Here is a 16882-nt window from a genome sequence, read left to right on the forward strand (position 1 = left end):
GCATTTCTAGACCAAAACGCTGGCTTCGATTTAAATAGCTACAGGCTATCTGGTATTTCTTTCGCAAAAAGAATATTTTTCTGAAGCCTGCTACCTCTAGGAATTTTCATTGCGGGATGTTTCTGAGTTTATTTTCGTGCCGGTCAATGGAAAAAAAGTGCTGTGTCGTGCCACTTGTGTGCATAGACTACTGGCAAAATTTAAAAAAAGAGTGTAGTTAAGTTTACTTAAAGTCAAATTGTGAAGTATCGGTTTGTGAAAAAAAAATTGAATATGTCGCCATTGCCAGAGTAAGAAAACCATTCCAAGATGGCACTGATTACTACTATTTTCCCCTGTGGGAACAAAACAGGTGCTTTAGCTCTTGCAACTAATGCGGACCGCAACATTTATTTGGATTTCACATTGCTGGGGTCCTTTGTATTTGTAGCGATAACTCTAGCAACGCAGTGGATGCAACAAGCAGAAACAGTCTCTCTGCTATGAGGGCCTAACTGGCTCTACTGCTGTTCATTGCCTGATAACATGTTTGTCGCCAGAATAATAAATAACTGGTGAGAAACTATGAATATACTTCTCCTCCCTTTGATGCTATACCTTATATAAATAAGCATTTGCAATCCAATAGGTCTCGCATTTACGCGAGTTTAAGCTATTGGCATTGTAAATTACAATGCGTTTTATTTAAGTTTCAAAAACCAAAACATAAATGAAAGGCATTGTCATTTACAATGTCAATAGCTCAAACTCGCATAAATGCGAGACCTGTTGCATTGCAATTTGTTTTTTTTTCATTATTTTCATTAGAAGCGTTGGAAAAACTGTCTGTCAGTTACCCCGTTTCCTGGCTGTGATAGGTCCCTACCTGTAGATGTGGGCGGGGCTCTGCGGACACCATGTATTCTTCTGAGGCTCGCGCAATGAGGTATGGTTTGTTGCTACATACACAGCGCGTGCGCCGCTTCAATCCGCAGAGCCCCGAACGTGGTGAGGGCCTCAAGGCCTGTGCGGGTCTTAGAGAGCTGCCAGGGAACAGACAAGAAAGAGGCAAGTGCGAGGGAAGGGTGATAGAGAGCATGCCACAAGGCAGGCCCGGTTCTAGGGGGTGGGGGTAGGGGTGGGGGCGGGTCAACCAGGCCCACCCAAACATGACACTTCCCACCCAAACATGAGCCTTGGCCCTCGCAGTGAGGACATGAAGGCCAATAGAAAATGGGCGTTTATAATTTTAAACATTCCTCCGAACGTTTTTTTTCTTACAATTCTGGAACTGCAAGATTGAGCCTTGGCTCTTTCTCACAGCCAACCCCAATCACCCGACTCCTTTTAGAAAGGTGGGTTGTCGTGCAGGTACAATAGGGGTTATGGCAAAGGGGACTTTTGCCTACTGTCCTGCTGCTTGCCTACCGTCCAGCTGCGTGGATGTTGCCTTTTCAGCGCTGTAGAAAATACGTTTTGTTTATTCTGATTCACCTTTCCTGACCCCCGCAGCTGCTGCTCACATCAGGCTGTGACATAAAGTTTGAGTAGGTAAGAGAATGTGTTACTATTCGTTTTTCTTTTTAAAATCTGCACAGGCCCAGCAAGGCACATATTTGGTGAATGCTTCATTTAATTTATTTTTATTTTTAACATGGCCATGGATGCAAGATAACAATAAAAATGTCAAGATAACTGGTGATTAATGACCCTGCTGGGGAGCAATCCATTGCCTGTTGGTAGTTTTGAAATGCCAACCCCCAACCACTGGGGTATGTTTTAAATCCCGAGTTTGTGCTTTCCTAGCCCAAACCCTCTTAGAATATACTGCCCACCAGTATGGATGACATGTGATTCCTACACCTTGTAATCCTCATTGACTTATGTGACATTCCCTACAGACTGATTTACATACTTGTATGATTCATTGTCTCTGTATATGTGCGTGAGGTAAAGTACTGTGACACCCTACCCTGATATGAGTAGCGCTATACAACAAATGTGGCTACGCCGCCCGCCCATCACAGCTCACTGGCCACAGTGTATCACTGAGGGTTGGTAACTGGAGTACTCTGCTTTGCTTAATTGAGTGGTGGTAAAAGTGTGTATGGTCTACTGGTCTCTTAGTGAGGTGATTCTCATACCTGTGACTTGCTCTGCTTAAGCAACCTCAGTGCTTTTGATACTCTGGTCTCTTCATGAGGTGACCTTCCATACATCTGACTTGCTTCTCACTTTCCTCTCTTCTACAGTGTGCCCACGTGGATGACTGGATGGCAGCCAAGTCCATTTATGAGTTCTCATCCAGACACATTGATAAAAAGGTGTCCCCGGAAGAATACAGGTGAGTTAGACTTGTACCTCCTCCACTCTTGGGATTTGCATCTTGCGTCTACCTGAAGCTGCCAGACTATGCTGATGGTTCCGGGCTCGCTTGTCTCAGCAGCCACCATGTTTCATAGAGTGCTTAGAAGAGAGTTGAAGTTGGAGACATGCTCTGAATAAATGGGTAAAGAAAGGTTTTCTCTGACCATTTTCTTTTCCGCTTCAGTCTAGTGGGCCTGTTTGCATCATTGTCAACTTGCCCTCCAAATGAAGAAAGACCCTGTAAACTACACTCCTCTTGTTTACCTTTACCCAACTTACGCTGAGAAGGGTTCACGGATCCCAGGTTTCCCTTCCAACCATTTTGTTAAACAGGTCTGTAATGGGCAGGGGTGGTCTTTGAGGAACGTAATGGGAGTTCAGCTTATTCTTGAGGCTTTAATTAACTTAAGTAGGACATTACACCGTGATGAGGGCGCCAGAGGCAGGTAGTGCTGCACCTACCACATAGCAGCTTCTATGCACATTGACTGATGCTTTTCTCTCTCAGGAACCTGAGGATCCAGGTGCAGATTCAAGCCTTTGCCGGGTGCAGTCCGTCACATATTTAGCAAACTTTGTCAAAGGCGATGGAGCCCACCCTCTATGGAAATGGATGAAGAAGTAGGCTAAAGACTGTGGAACCTTTGGTGAGTGAGTATGTGCAGTCTGTCTATCTGCTGGTGCTCACCATGACTTGTTTTATGCATTCCTTACAGCTGAGGTCTGTTCTGCGTGATTGACGACTCAGTGCTTTGATGGACAGGCCTCTTCATGGGGAGATCTTGCATACTAAGGACTTGCTCTATGTGATTGAAGTCTCAGTTCTTTGCACAGGCCTCTTCATGGGGTGAGCTAGAGTGCCTCTGACCTGCTCTGCGGGTTTGACGCCTTGGTACTTTTACGCACATGCCTCTTCATCGGGTGACGCTGCATACCTCTGACTTGGTCTGCTTGTTTTCGCCCGGTGATTTTCCTGGCATACCCTCTACTCAGTGATTGACATCTCGGTGCTTTGACGCATGGGCCTCTTCATGGGGTGAGCTTGCGTACCTCTGATTTGCTCTGCACAATTCACTATTATGTGCTTTGATGCATGCTTCTCTTCATGACTCAATCTTGCATACCTTTGACTTTCTATTCAATTGACTTTTCATTGCTTTGATACACTGGCCTCTTTGTGGGGTGAATTTGCATACTCAGATTTGCTCTCTGATTGGCATCTTGGTGCTTTGACCCACGGGCCTCTGTAGGGGACAACCCTGCATACCTCGGACTACCTCTATGTGATGTATATCTTAGTGCTTTTGCACATGGGCCTCTTCATGGATTAACCTTCAATAAATCTGACCTGCTCTACATGATTGACTTCCCAGTGCTTTGATGCATGCTCCTCTTCATGGGGCGATCTTGCATACCTCTGAATTGCGCTGCATATGACTTCTAGGTGCTTTGGTGAACTGGTCTCTTCATGAGGGAAGGTAACAGAATATGCTGCTGTGCTTTATTGACCATTGGTAACAGGGAATACGCTGCTGTGCTTCATTGACAATTTGCAACTGCAAATTCTCTACTGTGCTATATTGAAGGGTGGTAACTGGGAGTATGCTGCTGTGCTTCACTAAGGTGTGGTTACAGAATACGCTGCGTGCTTTGAGCGTTAGTACCAGGGAATTCTCTGCTGTGCTTCATTGATGATTGAAAACAAATTTGCCATTGGGCTTCATTGAGGAGTAGTAACTGGGAGTATACTGCTTTGCTTCAGTGAGTTGTGGTAACAGAATACGCTGCTGTGCTTAATTGAGCTTGGGTAATGGGTAATATGCTGCTGTGCTTCATTGACCATTTGTAACTGCAAAATCCCGACTGTGCTATACTGAGGGGTGGTAACAGGGAGTATGCTGCTCTGCTTCATTGAGGTGTGGTAACCGAATGCGCTGCTGTGCTTTATTAAGTGTTTGTAACATTGCAAACCATTGAGGATTGGTAATTATGAATTTGCCACTGTGCTACATTGAGGAGTAGTAACTGGGAGTACACCACTTCCCTTCAGTGAGGTGTGTTAACAGAATACTCTGCTGTGCTGTATGGCGCATTTGCTACTGGGAATACGCTGCTGTACTTTATTGACTATTAGTAACTGCAAATTTGCTGTTCCACATTGTGGGGTGATAACTGGGAGTACTCTGCTATATTTCACTGGGGTTTGGTAACAGAATAAGCTGCTGTGCTTTGAGCGTTGGTAACTGGGACTACACTGCTGTGCTTTATTGAAGAGCAGTACGGACTATGGGGTGGGTAACGGAGTACGCTGCTGTCTTTCTTTGAGGTGTGGTAACAGAATATGCTGCTGTGCTTTATTAAGCGTTTGTAACAGGGAATATGCTGCTGTTCTCCATTGATGATTGGTAACTGCCAATTCCCCACTGTGCTACATTGTGGAGTATTAACTGGGAGTACCCTGCTTTGCTTCACAGAGGTGTGGTTACAAAATACACTGCTGTGCTGTTCTGTATTGAGCATTGGTAACGGGGAATACGCTGCTGTGCTTCATTGACAATTTGTAACTGCAAATTCGCTACTGTGGTATATTGAAGGGTAGTAACTGGGAGTTTGCTGCTCTGCCTCATTGAGGTATGGTGACGGAATACGATGCTGTGCTTTATTGATCGTTGGTAACAGGGAATACACTGCTGTGCTTCATTGACAATTTGCAACTGCAAATTCTCTACTGTGCTATATTGAAGGGTGGTAACTGGGAGTATGCTGCTGTGCTTCACTAAGGTGTGGTTACAGAATACGCTGCGTGCTTTGAGCGTTAGTACCAGGGAATTCTCTGCTGTGCTTCATTGATGATTGAAAACAAATTTGCCATTGGGCTTCATTGAGGAGTAGTAACTGGGAGTATACTGCTTTGCTTCAGTGAGTTGTGGTAACAGAATACGCTGCTGTGCTTAATTGAGCTTGGGTAATGGGTAATATGCTGCTGTGCTTCATTGACCATTTGTAACTGCAAAATCCCGACTGTGCTATACTGAGGGGTGGTAACAGGGAGTATGCTGCTCTGCTTCATTGAGGTGTGGTAACCGAATGCGCTGCTGTGCTTTATTAAGTGTTTGTAACATTGCAAACCATTGAGGATTGGTAATTATGAATTTTCCACTGTGCTACATTGAGGAGTAGTAACTGGGAGTACACCACTTCCCTTCAGTGAGGTGTGTTAACAGAATACTCTGCTGTGCTGTATGGCGCATTTGCTACTGGGAATACGCTGCTGTGCTTTATTGACTATTAGTAACTGCAAATTTGCTGCTGTTCCACATTGTGGGGTGATAACTGGGAGTACTCTGCTATATTTCACTGGGGTTTGGTAACAGAATAAGCTGCTGTGCTTTGAGCGTTGGTAACTGGGACTACACTGCTGTGCTTTATTGAAGAGCAGTACGGACTATGGGGTGGGTAACGGAGTACGCTGCTGTCTTTCTTTCAGGTGTGGTAACAGAATATGCTGCTGTGCTTTATTAAGCGTTTGTAACAGGGAATATGCTGCTGTTCTCCATTGATGATTGGTAACTGCCAATTCCCCACTGTGCTACATTGTGGAGTATTAACTGGGAGTACCCTGCTTTGCTTCACAGAGGTGTGGTTACAAAATACACTGCTGTGCTGTTCTGTATTGAGCATTGGTAACGGGGAATACGCTGCTGTGCTTCATTGACAATTTGTAACTGCAAATTCGCTACTGTGGTATATTGAAGGGTAGTAACTGGGAGTTTGCTGCTCTGCCTCATTGAGGTATGGTGACGGAATACGATGCTGTGCTTTATTGATCGTTGGTAACAGGGAATACGCTGCTGTGCTTCATTGACAGTTTGTAACTGCAAATTCGCTACGGTGTTATTTTGAGGGGTGGTAACGTTGACTGGGCTGCTGTACTTCATTAAAGAGTGGTACGGACTATGAGAGGGGTAACTGGGAGTACGCTGCTGTCATTCACTGAGGTGGGGTAACCGAATATGCTGCTGTGCTGTATTAAGCGTTGATAACGGAGAATACGCTGCTGTACTTCATTGACGATTTGTAACTACTACTTCACTACTGTACTATGTTGAGGGGTGGTAAATGGAAGTACGCTGTTGTGCTTCACTGAGGTGTGGTAGCAGAATACGCTGCTGTGCTGTTTTGAGCGTTTGTTAATGGGGATAACCTGCTGTGCTTTGATGATTGGTCAGTGCGAATTTGCTACTGTGCTATATTGAGGGGTGATAACTGGGAGTACACTGCTCCATTGAGGTGTGGTAACAGAATATGCTGCTGTGCTTTATTAAGCGTTTGTAACAGGGAATACGCTGCTGTGCTTCATTGACAGTTTGTAACTGCAAATTCGCTACTGGTATTTTGAGGGGTGGTAACTTTGACTGCGCTGCTGTACTTTATTAAAGAGTGGTACGGACTATGAGAGGGGTAACGGGGAGTACGCTGCTGTCCTTCACTGAGGTGTGTTAACAGAATACTCTGCTGTATTGAGCGTTTGCTACTGGGAATAAGCTGCTGTGCTTTATTGACTATTAGTAACTGCAAATTTGCTGCTGTGCCACATTGTGGGGTGGTGACTGGGAGTACTCTGCTATACTTATCTGGGGTTTGGTAACAGAATAAGCTGCTGTGCTTTAAGCATTGGTAACTGGGACTACACTGCTGTGCTTTATTGAAGAGCAGTACGGACTATGAGGGGGGGTAACGGAGTACGCTGCTGTCTTTCTTTCAGGTGTGGTAACAGAATATGCTGCTGTGCTTTATTAAGCGTTTGTAACAGGGAATATGCTGCTGTTCTCCATTGATGATTGGTAACTGCCAATTCCCCACTGTGCTACATTGTGGAGTATTAACTGGGAGTACCCTGCTTTGCTTCACATAGGTGTGGTTACAAAATACACTGCTGTGCTGTTCTGTATTGAGCATTGGTAATGGGGAATACGCTGCTGTGCTTCATTGACAATTTGCAACTGCAAATTCGCTACTGTGGTATATTGAGGGGTAGTAACTGGGAGTTTGCTGCTGTGCCTCATTGAGGTATGGTGACAGAATACGATGCTGTGATAGCAGGGCTCGACAAATCCATTCGCCCGCTCGCATTTGTGAGGGAGAATTGATGAGGACGAGCCATTTTTAGGTCCTACTCGCCCTAGGAAGACAAACCAACTTTTGTCCTCTGTCTTTGAAAACTGAGCAAAAGTGACAAGATAACAAGATTTAAAGGCATTTTTATTGCTCACGAAGGGAATGAGCAATAACAAGATTTAAAGGCATTTTTATTGCTCACAAAGGGAATGAGCAACAAAGATGCCTTTAAATCTTGTTATCTTGTCACTTTTGCTCCGCTTTCAGAGACCGGGGTCAAGTAGGTTGCAGTGAGGTCGAGGGGATTTTCCAAGGGACTAGACCTGCAGGACTGGTGCCATTTTTCGAGCCCTGCTGTGCTTTATTGAGCGTTGGTAATAGGGAATACGCTGTTGTGCTTCATTGACAGTTTGTAACTCCAAATTCGCTACTGTGTTATTTTGAGGGGTGGTAACTTTGACTGCGCTGCTGTACTTCACTAAAGAGTGGTACGGACTATGAGAGAGGTAACTGGGAGTACGCTGCTGTCATTCACTAAGGTGGGGTAACCGAATCTGCTGCTGTGTTGTATTGAGCGTTGATAACCGAGAATACGCTGCTGTACTTCATTGACGATTTGTAACTGCTACTTCACTACTGTACTATGTTGAGGGGGGGTAAATGGAAGTACGCTGTTGTGCTTCACTGAGGGGTGGTAGCAGAATACGCTGCTGTGCTGTTTTGAACGATTGTTAATGGGGATAACCTGCTGTGCTTTGATGATTGGTCAGTGCGAATTTGCTACTGTGCTATATTGAGGGGTGAAAAAAGGGAGTACTCTGCTCCATTGAGGTGTGGTAACAGAATACGCTGCTGTGCTTTAACAAGCGTTTTGTAACAGGGAATACGCTGCAGTTCTTCAAAGATTGGAAACTGCGAATTCGCCACGGTGCTACATTGAGGAGTATTAACTGAGAGTACACTGCTTTTCTTCACTGAGGTTGTGGTTACAGAATACGCTGCTGTTCTGTATTGAGCATTGGTAACGGGGAATATGCTGCTGTGCTTCATTGACAATTTGCAACTGCAAATTCGCTACTGTGGTATATTGAGGGGTAGTAACTGGGAGTTTGCTGCTCTGCTTCATTGAGATGTGGTAACAGAATAGGATGCTGTGCTTTATTGAGCGTTGGTAACAGGGTATACGCTCCTGTGCTTCATTGATAGTTTGTAACTGCAAATTCGCTACTGTGTTATTTTGAGGGGTGGTAACTTTGACTGCGCTGCTGTACTTCATTAAAGAGTGGTACGGACTATGAGAGGGGTAACTGGGAGTACGCTGAGGTGGGGTAACCGAATATGCTGCTGTGCTGTATTGAGCGTTGATAACCGAGAATACGCTGCTGTACTTCATTGACGATTTGTAACTGCTACTTCACTACTGTACTATGTTGAGGGGTGGTAAATGGAAGTACGCTGTTGTGCTTCACTGAGGTGTGGTAGCAGAATACGCTGCTGTGCTGTTTTGAGCGTTTGTTAATGGGGATAACCTGCTGTGCTTTGATGATTGGTTAGTGCAAATTTGCTACTGTGCTATATTGAGGGGTGATAACTGGGAGTACACTGCTCCATTGAGGTGTGGTAACAGAATATGCTGCTGTGCTTTATTAAGCGTTTGTAACAGGGAATATGCTGCTGTTCTCCATTGATTATTGGTAACTGCCAATTCCCCACTGTGCTACATTGTGGAGTGTTAACTGGGAGTACCCTGCTTTGCTTCACAGAGGTGTGGTTACAAAATACACTGCTGTGCTGTTCTGTATTGAGCATTGGTAACAGGGAATATGCTGCTGTGGTTCATTGACAATTTGCAACTGCAAATTCGCTACTGTGGTATATTGAGGGGTAGTAACTGGGAGTTTGCTGCTCTGCTTCATTGAGGTGTGGTAACAGAATACAATGCTGTGCTTTATTGAGCGTTGGTAACGGGGAATATGCTGCTGTGCTTCATTGACAGTTTGTAACTGCAAATTTGCTGCTGTGCCACATTGTGGGGTGGTGACTGGGAGTACTCTGCTATACTTCACTGGGGTTTGGTAACAGAATATGCTGCTGTGCTTTATTAAGCGTTTGTAACAGGGAATACACTGCAGTTCTTCAAAGATTTGAAACTGCGAATTCGCCACTGTGCTACATTGAGGAGTAGTAACTGGGAGTACACTGCTTTGTTTCACTGAGGTGTGGTAACAGAATATGCTGCTGTGCTTTATTAAGCGTTTGTAACAGGGAATATGCTGCTGTTCTCCATTGATGATTGGTAACTGCAAATTCCCCATTGTGCTACATTGTGGAGTAGTAACTGGGAGTACACTGCTTTACTTAGGTGTGTTAAAAGAATACACTGCTGTGCTGAGCGTTGGTAACAGGGAATATTTTGCTGTGCTTCATTGACAGTTTGTAATTGCGAATTCGCTACTGTGCTATATTGAGGGGTGGTGACTTGGGACTACGCCGCTGTACCTCATTGAAGAGTGGTACGGACAATGAGGGGGGTAGCTGGGAGTGACTGCTGTCCTTCACTGAGGTGTGGTAACAGAATACGCTGCTGTGATTTATTGAGCGTTGGTAACAGGGAATACGCTGCTGTGCTACATTGACAGTTTTCAACTGCAACTTCGCTACATTGAGGGGTGGTAACTGGGAGTACGCTGCTCCATTGAGGTGTGGTAATAGAATACGCTGATGTGCTTTATTAAGCGTTTGTAACAGGGAATACGCTGCTATGCTTCATTGACAATTTGCAACTGCAAATTAGCTACTGTACTATATTGAGGGGTGGGAACTGGGAGTACGCTGCTCTGCTTCATTGAGGTGTGGTAACAGAATGCGCTGCTGTGCTTTTTTGGGCGTTGGTAACACGGAATACACTGCAGTGCTTCATTGACAGTTTGTAACTACGAATTTGCTACTGTGCTATATTGAGGGGTGGTGACTGGGACTACGCTGCTGTACTTCATTGAAGAGTGGTACGGACCATGAGGGGGTAGCTGGGAGTAGCTGCTTGCTGTCCTTCACTGAGGTGTGGTAACAGAATACGCTGCTGTGCTTCATTGACAATTTGCAAGTGCAAATTTGCTGCTGTGCTATATTGTGGGGTGGTAACTTGGACTACGCTGCTGTACTTAATTGAGGTGTGGTAACAGAATACGCTGCTGTGCTGTATTGAGCGTTCTTTACTAGGAATAAGCTGCTGTGCTTTGACAATTATTAACTGCAAATTTGCCACTGTGCTACATTGAGGAGTAGTAACTGGAAAGTACACTGCTTTGCTCCAGTGAGGTGTGTTAACAGAAAATGCTGCTTTGCTGTATTGAGCTTTCATTACTGGGAATACGCATCTGTGCTTCATTGACAATTTGCCACTGCCAATGTGCGACTGCAATATTGAGGGGTGATAAGTGGGAATACGCTGCTCTGCTTCATTGAGGTGAGGTGACAGAATATGCTGCTGTGCTTTATTAAGCGTAGTAATAGGAAATACGCTGCTGTGCTTCATTAATGATTGGTAACAGTGAATTGGCCACTGTGCTACATTTAGTAACTGGGAGTACACTGCTTTGCTTCAGTGAGTTGTTGTAACAGAATACACTGCTGTGCTTTATCGAGCGCTGGTAACTGGGAATATGCTGCCGTGCTTTATTGATGATTGGTAACTGCAAATTCACTACTGTTCTGCATTATGGGGTGTTAACTGGATGTACTCTGCTGTGTTTCACTGAGGTGTGGTAACTGTTACACACATACTCTCGGCAGCAGGTCAGAGGGCGCCAAGGGTAATTCTAGCAGTCCCGGTGGTGAACTTGAACGAGGCAGTGGCACTGTTCAAAGCCTTGTTCAGCTTGTGGACAAAGCAGGAGACTGAGGAAGTACAAATCCCATGAGCCTTGAGTGCATCACCGTTACATGGAGGAAGGAGGCGGACATGCAGTAGCGGTGAACGCGGGCAGATTATTTGAGCAGTGTGTCTGGATCGTTTGGCTGTTACCGCAAGAAGTTTCCCGAATTTGGTCTTGGCTTTGCACTATTTTTGCAGTATGCTTTAATTCGGACATCTGTTGTTCGTATGTTCTTCCGAGAACAATCCCAGAATAAGCCGCCCGGTTAGCTGGAGTTGCTGCCTGGCGTCTTTAACCGTGGTTAAAAGTGTGATACTGCTGAAGTTGCGGTCGTTCCACAATCCGGCCTTTTGTACGGTCGTCTGTGACTATTAAGCTCTGCATATCTTTCGGTTATAACAATTGAGTGCAAGACATTTGTGGAGTATTCAACAATACTGTTTGTTTACAATTATTATTATTTGTTTACAATTGGGGCATGAACTAGAAACGTGTTTGGATATAATTCCTGGCAAAGAAGAATGAAGGTCTATGACGCAGATAGCCTTCTAGTACATTATTGCGCAAATTGGGGGAAAAAGGATCTTTGCTTTGCATGTGCTTCTAGATTCTATAGAAGGCGCCTACTCATCATGTGTACTATTGTTTTTCTAACCGGAATCTTGAGATTAAGGATCATACTGTGTGAGGTAGGGCACATGATACTTTTAGGTGGGTATGCAAACAAGGTTTATACTTAAAAAGATAGCATACAGGAAAGTACTATACCTAAAAATGTATCTCCTTACCTCATTTCAGATATTTCCTCCCCTCTTTCTTTCACCAATGAAATATCACAAACACCTGTTTAAAAGATATGCCTATAACTAACATGAAGTGTTCTAGGTGGTTTTATTTTTCTTTACAGGTAATGATAATATAGTGCTATATATTGATATGCCAAAAAAGTGTGACAGTGAGTGATAGCTATATTGTTTATTTCTTACAGGTCTCCCTCCCTGCTGTACCTTCCCTATCCTTCCCTCGCTTGATCACCTTAATCTTCCGTGCTTTAATAGCATATCGGAATTGAGGCGGTCGAGAGGTGGACCAACTAAGCATCGAACCAGCTCTGAGGATATATTGCTCATATGAATGCTAAAAGTAACCGAATACGCTGCTGTGCTTTATTGAGAGTTGATAACAGGGAATAATACACTGCTGTTCTCCTTTTACAATTTTTTATTGGGAATTCTTTGCTACGTTGAGTGGTGGTAAATGGAAGAACGCTGTTGTGCTTCACTGAGGTAACAGAATACTCTGCTGTTTTGAGCGTTTGTTACTAGGAATACACTGCTGTGGTTTATTGGCGATTGGTAACTGCAAATTTGCCACTGTGCTACAATGATGTGTGGTAACTGGAGTATGCTGCTGTGTCTTCGAGGGGTGATAACTGGTGTATGAAGAATGTAACGTGAAGATGTGTACAAAGAAACTTATTTCATGGCTTAGGTGGTTGGATGCAAATAGCATCACCACCTCCCACTAGAAAATGCCTTAGATGAGTTTGACACCCTTAAGGATTAGTTACGATTGTGATAACTACAGATTATAATCACACTATAGCACCCGTCCTGAATGGCATGTATGGGTGACATATGTGCAGCGAGGATTGGACAAGTATGCGCTTATTAATTCCAATATGTTTTTTTGTTTTACAGATGGATATGAAACATTACGGAACAGGATGAGAGAGAAGTGATCTTTGCTTTTCGTATGAGTGCAGCTTTCTGCCCTCTACTAAAATATAGGAAATTCCTAGATAAATAACACCAGGGAGGGAAAAGATTTTGCCATGAATAAAGTTCTGGACCCGAACGGCCCATTTTTTGACGACTGAAACATTTTGGCACTAGGGGCATAGGACCATTACTTCCTTGCGACACCCCAATTTTAATATCCCATACGATTCTGCGAAAGAAGCGATACCTGGAGCCGTAGGAGGATTTTTAATCTTTAAAACTCCTGGCCGTTTTCTCTTAAATGCTCCTTGAAATATGGTCGAGCCCACCCTGACCTTTAGGAGTCGGGGTGTGAACCCCAAGAAGAAGCATGACACTACTAGAGTGAGTGAGGGTTATTTAGAAAAAAGAAATTGCTTCCTTTTCCGCGCTTGAGAGGTTGGTACACTGGGAGGTTTTGATTACTGCCCAACTTCCTCTAATCTAGGTGAAATAACGGAGTTCTCTGCTGTGTTTCCCTGAGGTGTGGTAACAGAATACGCTGCTGTGCTTCATTGACGATTTGTAACTGCGAATTCAGTACTTTGCGACATTGAAGGGTGGTAAATGAAAGTAGGCTGCTGTGCCTTACTGAGGGGTGGTAGTGGAATATGCTGCTGTGCAGAATTGAGCGATCGTTACTGGGAATATGCTGCTGTGCTTTATTTACAATTCGTAACTACAGATTTCGCACTATCCTACATTGAGGAGTAGTAACTGAATATACTTCTGTGTTGTATTGAGCGTTTGTTACTGGGAACACGCTGCTGCAGGTTATTTGCAAATTCATATTTAACACACTGTTACTATGATGGGTGATAACTGGTGTACTTCTCTGGGGGGGAGGTAACAGAGTACGTATTTTTAATGATTCAGGTGTGGTAACTGGGAATATGCTGCTCTGCTTCAAGGGATGGTAACTGGCCACTGTGCTGCACTGAGGAGTAGTAACTGGTATACACTGATTTGCCTAACTGAGTTGTGCTAACAGAATACGCTGCTGTGTTTTTATTGAGCATTGGTAACAGGGAGAACTCTGTTGTGATTCATTGATGTTTGGTAGCTGCAAATTCACTACTGTGCCACTGCCCATGCAATGTAACTGGGAGTACTCTACTGTGTTTCACTGGCTTGCCGTAACAGAATATGTTGCTGTGCTTCATTGTCGATTTATAACTGAATTCTTTACTGCCCTACATTGAGGGGGTTTTAACTGTGACTATGTTGTTGTGCTTCACTGAGTTTCTGTAGAAGAATATAAGCATAGACCCTTTGGGGAGTACACCCCCCTGTGTGACCCCCTGGCTGTTTTGGGGGGGGTGCCCCTGCATGACCCCTGGCCATTTGGGGGCCCCATGTGTGACCCCCTGGCCATTTGGGGGGGGGGGGGGGCCCTGCGTGACCCCCCTGGCCATTTGGGGGAGCCCTCCCGTGCAACCCCCCCTGGCCATTTGGGGGGGCACTCCTGCGCGACCACCTGGCCATTTGGGGGGGGCCCTTGCGCGACCACCTGGCCATTTGGGGGGGGGCCCTTGCGCGACCCCCTGGCCATTTGGGGGGGGCCCCTGTGTGACCCCCTGGCCATTTGGGGGGGGGGGGGGGGCCCTGTGTGACCCCCTGGCCATTGGGGGGGGCCCATGCGCGACCTCATGGCCATTTGGGGGGGGGGGGGCCCCGTGCGACCCCCTGGCCATTTGGGGGGGGCCCCTGCGTGACCCCCTGGCCATTTTAAGGGCGCCCTGCGCGACCCCCTGGCCATTTGGGGGGGGCCCCTTGCGCGACCCCCTGGCCATTTGGGGGGGGGGCCCCCTGCGCGACCCCCTGGCCGTTGGGGGGGGGGCCCCCTGCGCGACCCCCTGGCCATTTGGGGGGGGGGGGGGCCCCGCGCGACTCCCTGGCCGTTGGGGGGGCCCCCACGGCGGGGGGGGGGCCCCCGCGCGACTCCCTGGCCATTGGGGGGGGCGGGGGGTGCCCCGCGCGACTCCCTGGCCATTTGGGGGGTGGGGTCCCCCCGCGTGACCCCCTGGCCGTTGGGGGGGGGGGGCCCCCGCGCGACCCCCTGGCCGTTGGGGGGGGCCCCCGCGCGACCCCCTGGCCGTTGGGGGGGGCCCCCGCGCGACCCCCTGGCCGTTGGGGGGGGGGCCCCCGCGCGACCCCCTGGCCGTTGGGGGGTGTCCCCCGCGCGACCCCCTGGCCGTTGGGGGGGTCCCCCGCGCGACCCCCTGGCCGTTGGGGGGGTCCCCCGCGCGACCCCCTGGCCGTTGGGGGGGTCCCCCGCGCGACCCCCTGGCCGTTGGGGGGGGGCCCCCGCGCGACCCCCTGGCCGTTGGGGGGGGGTCCCCCGCGCGACCCCCTGGCCGTTGGGGGGGGGTCCCCCGCGCGACCCCCTGGCCGTTGGGGGGGGGTCCCCCGCGCGACCCCCTGGCCGTTGGGGGGGGGTCCCCCGCGCGACCCCCTGGCCGTGGGGGGGGGGGTCCCCCGCGCGACCCCCTGGCCGTGGGGGGGGGGGGTCCCCTGCGCGACCCCCTGGCCGTGGGGGGGGGTCCCCCGCGCGACCCCCTGGCCGTGGGGGGGGGGTCCCCCGCGCGACCCCCTGGCCGTGGGGGGGGGTCCCCCGCGCGACCCCCTGGCCGTGGGGGGGGGTCCCCCGCGCGACCCCCTGGCCGTGGGGGGGGGGTCCCCCGCGCGACCCCCTGGCCGTGGGGGGGGGTCCCCCGCGCGACCCCCTGGCCGTTGGGGGGGGTCCCCCGCGCGACCCCCTGGCCGTTGGGGGGGGTCCCCCGCGCGACCCCCTGGCCGTTGGGGGGGGTCCCCCGCGCGACCCCCTGGCCGTTGGGGGGGGTCCCCCGCGCGACCCCCTGGCCGTTGGGGGGGGTCCCCCGCGCGACCCCCTGGCCGTTGGGGGGGGTCCCCCGCGCGACCCCCTGGCCGTTGGGGGGGGTCCCCCGCGCGACCCCCTGGCCGTTGGGGGGGGGGTCCCCCGCGCGACCCCCTGGCCGTTGGGGGGGGGTCCCCCGCGCGACCCCCTGGCCGTTGGGGGGGGGTCCCCCGCGCGACCCCCTGGCCGTTGGGGGGGGGTCCCCCGCGCGACCCCCTGGCCGTTGGGGGGGGGTCCCCCGCGCGACCCCCTGGCCGTTGGGGGGGGGTCCCCCGCGCGACCCCCTGGCCGTTGGGGGGGGTCCCCCGCGCGACCCCCTGGCCGTTGGGGGGGGTCCCCCGCGCGACCCCCTGGCCGTTGGGGGGGGTCCCCCGCGCGACCCCCTGGCCGTTGGGGGGGGTCCCCCGCGCGACCCCCTGGCCGTTGGGGGGGGTCCCCCGCGCGACCCCCTGGCCGTTGGGGGGGGTCCCCCGCGCGACCCCCTGGCCGTTGGGGGGGGTCCCCCGCGCGACCCCCTGGCCGTTGGGGGGGGTCCCCCGCGCGACCCCCTGGCCGTTGGGGGGGGTCCCCCGCGCGACCCCCTGGCCGTTGGGGGGGGGTCCCCCGCGCGACCCCCTGGCCGTTGGGGGGGGTCCCCCGCGCGACCCCCTGGCCGTTGGGGGGGGGTCCCCCGCGCGACCCCCTGGCCGTTGGGGGGGGTCCCCCGCGCGACCCCCTGGCCGTTGGGGGGGGTCCCCCGCGCGACCCCCTGGCCGTTGGGGGGGGTCCCCCGCGCGACCCCCTGGCCGTTGGGGGGGGTCCCCCGCGCGACCCCCTGGCCGTTGGGGGGGGGTCCCCCGCGCGACCCCCTGGCCGTTGGGGGGGGGTCCCCCGCGCGACCCCCTGGCCGTTGGGGGGGGGGGTCC

At 50.0% G+C, this 16882-nt stretch overlaps 1 long non-coding RNA gene across 1 annotated transcript; it reads left to right on the top strand.

Moving 5' to 3' along the window:
- Positions 1-1293: 1293 nt before the first annotated feature.
- Positions 1294-14110, top strand: LOC146833090 (uncharacterized). The gene is made up of 4 exons (XR_014960196.1): positions 1294-1530; positions 2232-2323; positions 2855-2993; positions 13040-14110. It is a non-coding gene; the product is annotated as an uncharacterized LOC146833090 (long non-coding RNA).
- The last annotated feature ends 2772 nt before the right edge of the window (positions 14111-16882 follow it).

Source organism: Triturus cristatus, chromosome 4_2 (genome assembly GCF_964204655.1).
Source record: "Triturus cristatus chromosome 4_2, aTriCri1.1, whole genome shotgun sequence".
In the NCBI taxonomy this organism is placed as follows: domain Eukaryota; kingdom Metazoa; phylum Chordata; class Amphibia; order Caudata; family Salamandridae; genus Triturus; species Triturus cristatus.